This window comes from Strongylocentrotus purpuratus, unplaced genomic scaffold, assembly GCF_000002235.5.
Source record: "Strongylocentrotus purpuratus isolate Spur 01 unplaced genomic scaffold, Spur_5.0 spur5_scaffold_16, whole genome shotgun sequence".
NCBI lineage: Eukaryota > Metazoa > Echinodermata > Echinoidea > Camarodonta > Strongylocentrotidae > Strongylocentrotus > Strongylocentrotus purpuratus.
The window spans coordinates 14,058,677-14,069,557 of NW_022145601.1; the positions used below are offsets into that span (position 1 = coordinate 14,058,677).

General features: G+C 37.4%; 1 pseudogene; it reads right to left on the minus strand.

Annotated features, from left to right (window-relative positions):
* Nucleotides 1–2,790: 2,790 nt before the first annotated feature.
* Nucleotides 2,791–5,570, minus strand: LOC590466 (annotated as a pseudogene).
* Between the last annotated feature and the right edge of the window lie 5,311 nt (nt 5,571–10,881).

Consider the following 10,881-nt stretch of genomic DNA (forward strand, 5'->3'; position numbering starts at 1 on the left):
ACAAAGAAAAAGGAACGAATTATAAAAGGGGCAGAAATTAAAAGTTGAAATTAAAGAAGTATGATATAAAATCGAAACCAAGGTACCTTTTGAAATTTAAACTCTGCCATAATCATTCTAGGAATCAGCTAATCATAGCCATGAATTGTTATTGAATCTATAATTATTATTTTGTGAAAGTATTACCGTGACAGACAAAGATTATAAACGTATTTTCGTTTAATGATCTAAAAGGATTGTTGCTTCTGCTCTGCTAATTGATTAAGTCATTCAATTAGTGGAGGGGTCTCTAGCCCCAGCCCTAATTAATATTGGAACCTTTGAAATATTATATAATGATATGCATCGATCTCGAGGATAATGTCATATATGTATATATATCTTGTATACATCTATTCGTATACACAAATCGTAATACAAATCTAATATTTTTCTCTATCGTTTCTGAAGGAAGGAGATACACCTGAGATGCTACCCATTAGTGTCCAACCCACTGACGAGAGGTTGGGACTGGACACTGCTCCAGAAGAAATAATGGAGATTGTAAGCACAGCTTCATTTTCCTAAGGCTATGTTTGCAGGAATCGGTCATGTATGTGAAAACGTTGATGGTGGTGGGGTGGTTATTGATAATTATGTTCAGGGATGTTCGAAGCTAGACTTTGAGCCACAAGCGCTTCTGGATGAGAACTATCGACACAATTATTGATAGCGATTCAAATTTTAAAAGAGGTAAACATTAACTAAAAGGTTAATATGCAATTTTTCTTTTATTCACCTCATTTTCCCCCTTTCGTTTTTGTTCTAGGGATAACTGTGATCTGATGAAGGCTGATAAGCGTCATACCTCTGTCTTCCTCTGTCTTTGCACCATGTTTGCCAGACGGGTGATGTGCTGCAGATTAACAAAAGTAGCAGATCCAGGATTTTCTTGCCGGGGGTGGGGGGTGGGGGGGGGGGGGGGCAACTATGGAATGGAGTGCGGTCACATAATGTATTGCCTCTCCCAATTCAATTTTATAGTCTTGTATATATCTTATACAAAAAAATTCCCCATACACACACACATGATTTTTTTCGCAGTGTTAATTTTTTGTTTTATTGTGATTTTTTGTTACTCTAACTAGCTTCAAAATGTATAAATGCTGGATAAGTCCGACCCAAAATTCGCCAACAAACAGTGGCATCATTGATTCCAAACGCTGTATATATTGGGAGGTGGACATACCTGACGGGACTTCAGATTTGTAAAATAAAGTGGTGTGGATGGGTTCTAGGACACCTATCCCCGGACGACTAGCCCCAGACAACTCACTACCCCTTACGACAAAACCGTCCTCTAGAACAACTACCCCCGGACAACTATTCTAGGTGGTAGTTATCCGGGGGTAGCTGTCTGGGGGTAGTTGTTCCGATGGGTAGTCGTCCAAGAGGGTGGTTGCCCTAGGGGATAGTTGTCCTAGGGGGTAGATGACTGGGGGTCGTTATCCGGGGGATGAATGTCCAGGGGTAGGTGTCCGGATACGGTTTTTGAGGTCACGTGGAACGCAGACAAATCAATGTGCTCATTTTTAGCGTGAGTTTGCTCGAACATCCCTACTTATACAAAAATTGATGGGAAATGCATACACTAGGGGTGGGTTCGGATGAGGTCCCCCCCTCCCAAAGTCAAGAAACAAAATTAAATTTGAGATACCCGATGATGTATTATAAGGCCCAAATGATCTTACTTTTTATCGGAAATTAAATGGATTAAATTATTGTCCATAAATTTACCTACATCTCTTTCCCCTCATCTCTCCCATCTCTCCCCCCCTCTCTCTCCCTCTTGTTTCTGTTTTATATTTGTCCGTCTCATTTCCACTCTTTTGTACTGTCACAATGTCATTTATTCTTATTCGTAGTTCTTTATAAGCAAGCATACATGTATATATTTATCGAACTTTCTTCCATACCTGATTTATTAAATGTTCATCTTTTTCTTCATCACGTTTATTATGTCAATTATATATACCTGTACTTTCATTTACTGTCAAATTTCATTTCTAATCGATTAATAAAGATATTAAGGGAGAGCAAGGTAGAGGTGGAACGAAGTCAACAACTTAAGTCATTTCGACATTGTAAAGAAACCTGTACCAGAATGCATTCCCTATCCACACAAGTAGAAGGAAGGGAGGTTTGGATAATTCTAAGTCGTGTTTTAATAAAACGAAAACTCAAAATTCCAATTCTGTATAAATATATGTTGAGAAATATGAAACTCATTATTTGTTATATTTATAAACAAAATATTCAGTCTTTTTCTGGTTTTGGGGTTGAAATAACTGTGTGGTGCGGTTATATCTTTTTATTATGTAATTGTGATATATTTTCTCTCCTATACATTGGGAAATAATGAACAATGGAATTGTGTTGTAATTATGTTTGTTTATCAAATGATAACAAAGTTTTGTTGTAATTATGTTGCAGTTTTGTATAAACTATGTTATGTAAAATATAACAAAAAGGATTGGAGTTTTGATAAATAAAATCAATGAATACAAAATTGTAATTGATTGATAATGACCCACTTTATTCATTGCTAAAATAAATTGAATAACTGAAATCACTCAGCTTTAATTGCAGATGGTGCATAATGACATAGTTTCTAATTCTGGCTCTTAAACCCTGACCTCAACGAATGATAAAAACTTGCAGATTTCAGCTAAGAGATATTTTGAGAACTTTACTAAAGCTTGAACAACGAGAATGAGAGAAAGAGAAATACAGTTGTACCAAAGAGGCAGAGGAAGGAAACAGTCAAGTGAGAGAAAAAGAGGAAGAATCAATGGAGAGAAGGAGGGGAGTAGAAAAAGAACAGGGGGCAGATCAAACAAGATTAGTGGAAATAGTTTGGGTGGCTTAAAAGAAAACTTACATCGTTCGCAAAATGAAGGAAGGTGATAATGAACAGGGGAGAGAACGAGAGATCTGTTTGAGAGGGAGGATGAGAAAGAGAGGGACACACAGAGAGCCAGACAGAGAGAGAGAGAGAGAGAGAGACAGACAGACAGAGAGAGAGAAAGAGAGAGACAGACAGAGAGAGAGAGAGAGAGAAAGAGAGAGATATTTGGAGAAAACAGAAGACAGGGATAGGATTGGAGCACATCATCTGAGAATCCTTTTGTTATCAACATATCATATCCTAAAACACTGACAAGATCTACAACTATGATGTTCCTATCAATCGTTTCCAGTTATGAATCGAGTTAAGCGTCTTCACATAGATTTACGAGGCATCTTACTGTTGTTCTTCTTCCTCTTCCTCATCGAAATCCTCCTCATCGACAGTTGCGTCATGGTACTGCTGGTACTCGGGACACCAAGTCGTTCATGTTGCTCTCAGCTTCAGTGAACTCCATCTCGTCCATACCCTCACCAGTGTACTAATGAAGGAAGGCCTTTCGTCTGAACATGACGGAGAACTGCTCAGAGATGCGTTTAAAGAGGCCATGGATGGCGGTGCTGTTGCCGATGAAGGTGGCAGCCATTTTGAGACCTCGGGAAGGATGCCACAGACAGCAATCTTGGCATTATTCGGGATCAATTCGACGAAGTAGCTGGTGTTCTTGTTCTGTAGTTGAGCATATTTTGTTCGTCAACTCCTTCATGGACATACGACCACGGAAGATTGCGGCAACTGTGAGGTAGCGGCCGAGGCGAGGATCGCAGGCTGCCATCATGTTCTTAGAATCAATCATCTGCTGTGTTAGCTCGGCAACAGATGTGGCCCTGTATTGTTGACTACCACGGCTTGTCAGAGGAGCAAATCCAGGCATGAAGAAGTGAAGACGGGGAAACGGCACCATATTGACAGCCAGCTTACGAAGATCTGCGTTCAGCTAACCAGGAAACCTGAGAAAAGTTGTGACGCCACTCATGGTTGCAGACACGAGATGATTTAGGTCACCGTAGGTCGGAGTCGTAAGTTTTAGGGTTTCGAAGCAGATGACGTAGAGTGCTTCATTGTCGATGCAGAACGCCTCATCGGTATTCTCGACCAGTTGGTGGACGGAAGGTTGTAAGGTTCGACGACGGTGTCTGAAACCTTTGGCGAAGGAACAACGCTGAAGGACGTCATGATCCGATCAGGGTATTCTTCACGGATCTTGGTGATCAGGAGGTTTTCCACACCAGAGCCAGTTCCATTTCCCATAGAATGCGTAAGCTGGAACCCCTGTGGACATAGACACATTAAATAAATGGTCATGCATGTTTAAGCCAGACTCATTCGGTGCCGAGTGACCTATTCTTGAAATAATAATTGAATAGGAAATGGAAATATTCAGCAAAGGGAAACAATAACTTGAATGCAACAATTTCAATATCTTTCCTAATCAAAGAAAATACAAATATTGAAATCGTTTTCGTGGCTTCTTTCTGTTAATATTTTAAAATGTCTATTAATTTCAAAAGAAACGACATTTATCAAAAAGCTTTGGAGCATAATTATTGTAGGTACTATAAGAAATATGCAACATCTGAATAAGAATCACAAAAGCCAGAGAGCCTCTACCCCCAATAACTGGTATTAAATATTAAATGAATGATTTGAAAAAGAAATAATGAGGAAACATAAACCAGACAAAATTATCCGAATCAAGGGATTGAATAAGAGATTCTAGTATTTGTAACAAAGAGATGAACTGTTGTTAATTCAGTCGCTAGACGACAAATTCATAATAGCAATTCGAAATATACGGACACATAATTACAAGCGTTGCCGTAAAACACTTTCAAAGTCAACTGCTCAACGCAGGCATCAGAACAAAATTATAATGCTTTATATAGTGAAGGTTGTTTTGTAATGCTTCGTGAAGGATGTATTACTATGATCGAAACAATCACTCAAGTTTTTTAAACCAACCTGAATACAGTCACATCCCTCGGCCTCCTTTCGTACAACGTCCATCACAGAATGAATAAGTTCAGCGCCTTCTGTGAAGTGTCCTTTGGCCCAGTTGTTCTCTGCTCCGCTCTGGCCAAAGATGAAGTTGTCTGGTCTGAAGATTTGACCAAAATGGACCAGAATGGACCGAGTCCATAGTGCCTGGCTCGAGGTCGAGAAGAACCGCTCTTGGGACGTATTGTCCTCCTGCCGCCTCGTTGTAGTAGACGTTGATACGCTCGAGCTGGAGATCAGAGTCGCTTTAGTAAGTACCGGTCGGGTCAATGCCGTGTTCATCAGAGATCACCTCCCAGAACTAGACAATGGTTGTTAAGAGGAATGAGTAGAGAATCATGCTAATTTAAATTCGAATCATATTTTCAATTGAATTCAACTAACTGTTACAAATAAGTTTAAGAATTTATAAAATTATATACTAGGCTTCAACTGCAAAGACGATTTTATCATTTTCATACAAGTACTTGGTAGTGGTAGATTTAAAGAAACCAATAATATTCACCTGATCACTTGTAAAACCAGAGTGCACTTGATTATAGAAAAATCCAGAGAAAATATTATTATCAGCATTAGAGCTAGAGCTTATAGTAGGGTATAGGATGATGGCAATGTCCTGGGCCATCGCACATGTAGATGATGAAGGAACATTTCTCCCCATCTACGAACATTACGGCCAATGACTTGCAGCAGTAAAATCATGGTTCGTGCATATAAAAAAGGTTGCGCAATAACTGCAGCATTTACTAGCTTTTACTTCCTCGGTACAGTTTCGGTCCCTTTCTTGCATTATTTGAGACCCTGGTTGTTTCCGAGACTCCGGGAGCTCCTCAGCTGGATGTCACAAACTGAATGGTCTCAAATCAAACACAACATAACTACAACTTTTTATTTATTTATGATCTTTTCTAATTTTGTTATAGATGATATAATGATACCATGTACCAGTGTTCAATGACTTCATCATGTACGAATCTTACCATGATATTTACCTATAAAACAAAAGCCCCTAAATATCAAAATTTGAGAAAGAATAAAGAAATTGGGAAAATGAAAGCAACCATTTATATATAAACACAACACAAAATGTTTTAAGTTTTCAAGTCATGTGTACATGTATGCTACATGTACATCATGTATATCTTGGAACTAGTAGTAATACTTACAAATTGTGTAAATTATGGTAGAAAGGTTTGTCACACTTGTTACTATTAAATTACTGTTCTATTTGGATTTATAGCATGTATATGTGTGGGTTATTTGTACAGTATTTGATGTTTGTATATCAATGAAAATAGGCAAGATATACTCGCATTAAAGTTAACAAACTGGAAATACACAAGTTGAACCACCACAAGTTAATTATTATAAGTGTTCGTAAAAAGGTTAAAATACAGGAATCTTGCAAATAATGAATAATGAAATAGTCGCCTCATTATGACCTCAAAAAAATGCGACGAGAAACTCATTATTGAGTTATGAGGGCCTAATACAGGTTTAAAGGAGCATTTGTGAAAATAAATTCATCAGAAATAAACAAATTAATTGATCACCACCCGGAAGCCTGTATTAATGTTTTCTCCGCTAACAATCATTCTAAGTAGAGAGCGGATAATTCTACAAATATCCGAAAGTTATACATTTACAATTATTTATGGTAAAGGATCTTGATGAAGAGAACCTAATAGAACAGTAGAACACCATCTATTGCGTGAAACAACAGACTCATTCTAGAACGCTGTGTCATGTTAAAGAGCGCCCCCCTTGTGCTGTCCTGATCAACGCACTTGTATTTTGTTTTGATTGTGTCAACATCACAGAAATGAAATAAAACGGAAAATAGAATGATCGTGTGTATTCTAGCAGCTTATGTGCAACAGTAATACAGGGCAAACTAGCAAAAGACCAATAGAAACACCATTTGAAATGGACCAAGATATACCTCATATCTCTCTCTCTCCCCTCTCTCTCTCTCTCTCTCTCTCTCTCTCTCTCTCTCTCCCTTCTCTCTCTCTCTCTCTCTCTCCCTCTCTCTCTCTCTCCTCTCTCTCTCTCTCTCTCTCTCTCTCTCTCTCTCTCTTCTCTCTCCCCTCTCTCCTCTCTCCCTCCTCCTCTCTTTATCTCTATTTCTACTATGCACATGTAAATATGTTTGTTCCCATCTAGTACTACGATCGCTACAAGGTAATATTTTGAAGCGTAGATGATTTGCCATCATCCAAGGGCGTCCTCGTAAACTCAGAATCAGAGCCATTTATACACATAGTTTGGCCAATCCGGTTCGAGTTAGACACAATATGGCGACTGCTGCTTTGTTGGGCAAGCACAAAACAAAAAATATACGCCATGTTGTGACCCAGTGAAACCAAGTTGACCAAATTCTGTGTTTAGATGGCTCTGCTCAGAATCATCGATATTTAGTTCGGCCATGTGGAGCACAAAATATAGAGCTCAAGTTGCTATGTTAGGAAAGGACACAACATATATAAGGACCGAAAGGATGTGTCCAGCTGCCAGCTGAAGTCGAGTAGGCCACTTTACGTATAGGAAATGATTATCACGATATGTTTGTTATCAGTTTCCACAGACAAGACTTAATAACAAATATTTATATGCAATAAAGTGCGTATTTACTTAATGACACCATAACACAGTTAAAACATACTATTTTGAAGGTTCATGGATTTTTGCATCGCATTTCAGTTGTACTAAGCATGTATATTATGTTACAATGCCTTTCTGAATACCTATTTTTTAAACGCTATTATATAAAGCTTGACGTATCACATGCCTTTTAGAAAACAATGTAAATAAGAAGTTTAAAAATTCTAAACTACTGTAGTGCAACCCGGTGGAAAGGGGCTGCAGTGACAAAAATATCATCCCTCCCTCGAAAAAAAGAGCTTTATCGAAAGTAGCTTTATAATTATTCCCAACAAAGCTAACGGGATAGGCTTGCCAGCTTTTGGTATTCCATTCAGTATCACACAAAGAACGAAAATGGGACTTTTATTGTCTTATTCCTTTGATAAGATCACACTGCGATTTCAATTCCATCAAGTAGATTATTTTGAAGAATTACATACGACATAACGATATGATAAGACAACTTTTGCATCGGAACCCAATAAAATCGTTAAACATTTGCTCACTCACAAAGAAAACCTTAGGCCATGACTTGCACCAAGAAGTATTCGTGTTATGTTGTACCCCCCCCCCCCCCCCACACACACACACACCAATTTTAAAACTGACAGGCAGACAGGTGGACCTGGAAAGGAACTCATGATGATTGTTATCATAAAACTAAACCCAAAACAGCAACTGGGATTCATCAGCCAAATGTTACAGTTAAACTCTAGATTGCGCAGTTTCCCCATTGGATATAACCACAGTATTGTTATTAATGCGGTCGTTATTGTCACTATCATGGTGTTTTTCAGTTTATACGTGTATTTCAAGGTCATGTACTATTCATAATAATTTTATTCAAACTGGTCTTGATACGCACGCGGTAAGTATAGCATAGTCTGTCTATATTTAGGAATATTTTCCTTGATTTATTTTAAAGCACGTTAATGTTATTGTCAATAGCATTATCTCTGCTCAGTGCAGTAAGTAAAAAGTGATAGTGATTATTTTGTAGTGTTCCTTGCTTCTGTAACTTTCTGGTAGTACATGACTTGTATTACAGTATCACCAATTAGTATATACAAAGACATGATTTTATATCACATATGAATATCTATGAAAATTCGTACCGACAAGTTTCAACCACTGTGTCTAGTTCTCACCGATCACCCTGATTCAAATCATTGGCGGTTCTAGAAGGGGCGTGGAGGGGCATGGAGTCCCCCCCCCCCCCCCCACCCCCCAATAATCCTCCCCAACAGATTTATTCTCCTTGAACTGTTCTGATTCTAATTTCAAACGCACTGAAACCGTTCAAAAAGAAGACGAACTAATTTCCCCCAAGAAATGTAATATAATTTCATATGCAGTCAATGTTGGAGGTTACAGCTGCCAAATACAATTTTGTTGTTGTCTTGAAGCGAAGCTACATCGCCAACCAACCGACAAAATTTGCACAATGCATCAATGTGGAATTCATGCCAGCAAATGAAAGAAAAAAACGGTGAGGTATACAGCCATGATAAAAACATGCACAGTAAACAACTGGTTCATTCATAGCCTTACCAAGTTTTGCGGTGAAAATAACATTAGGCTGTTCACATATTTATCAAAATTACAGAGTAAAATAATGTAAAGCATGAATTTTGGGTTCGGTATACTGTCTAATTCCATTTCAATCAACAATAGATATCAACATGAGGTGGTTTCAAATGAAGATGTTTAATATTATATATACGAAGGATACTTTGGTAAGATTTGGTGTATATAGAAGCTGCCAAGAAGTGTACTTTTTGTAATTTTGCAAAATCAAACGGTTATTGTAAACAATCTATGAGCTGTACATAATAATCCCTTGCTTTTCATTTAATTTGGTTCACAATATGAGTTATTATGAACAGGGATCTTTGCATTTTTTCAAAACTTCAATATTTTGGAAAATAATCAGAATAATGAGGCAAATGTATATTATGATATGATCATAATGTATGTATTTTAACTTGTTTTGATAATATATATGTACTTTCATATGTTTATAACTTTTCACAAGGCCTATGTTGAAAAATGCAGGAATAAAATCAAACGTACAAACAAACAAATTCCTTTGTGGTAAAGAGGGAGAGGTATGGTCTATAATGGGCTCATAATTCAAAAAATAAACCAACAGAATATGTAATTTTCTTTTTAGGATTGGCACCCTTTTTAGTCACAAAAGGGACGCTTTTTTGTTATTGGTTTTGGGGAAATAAAATTATGAAGATGAACGCCCCTGTCATCCAGGGATCTGAATATGACACACCAAATTCATAACATGTTACTTGGCGAAGCGAGTATGGATTTTGTAATTAAAATATAATTTTTAAGAAAAGTTCGTTCACAAATTACAATAATCGTTTATTTTCGGGGTTCGTTTTTTCTTCTTTGTGGGACGCACTTTTTAGCTCAAGAGTAATTTCGACTGTTTCGATAGTACATTTACTTATAAATCAGAATACTCTTTTTTCCAAATTTAAGAGATGTGTATTGAGCGTTTTTTTAAATAAAGATCCCATGGTAGAGCTGCCAGTATAAATCATGGAAGGTTTAGTGATACATAGATGTCACCATGCTACGACTGACACGAGATTTAGAGCCTAAATGATGATAATGATTGGATAAAATACAATAATGATGATGTATGGACACCAAAGAAGATTCTTAGTGATCGATTTGACCGGAATCTCACAGGATTCGAACCTGTCCCATGACATCAACAAATTGTGTTTATTTAATCACATGACAGAAAACTGATAATGTTATTCTCTTATTTCGCAGATTTTCCATTTCAACTAACATTATATTTTTTGCAAGTAATTTATAGAACCTTTGTACCCTACTCTTGTCTTAAAGACATTTTCGGCAGCGATACTATGAACATATTTTGAAGAGAAATAATTTCATTTCAGGCCTCTATTATACTCTGTAATTACAACGACAATAAAAATATTGAATACAGTAAAATGGTTCAATCCTCACAGAGAATGTATTCAAAGTTTTTTCTTACTATTATCTCTTTTTTAACCCCCCCTCTCTCTCTCCTTCTGATTCACTTGATACCATGATTACCCCCTCCCCCCCCCCCCCTCCCTTCTGATTTACTTTAATATACATGTACATGTAACTCTACTCTATTTGCCCTTGTACACATTCCTCTCAAATATTGTTACCATGATTACAACCCCCCCCCCCCCGATGAGAGAAAATGGTGCTAAGGTAGGGACTTTAATTTTAGAGTTTGAGTGAATAGAGACCATTATTGATAATAA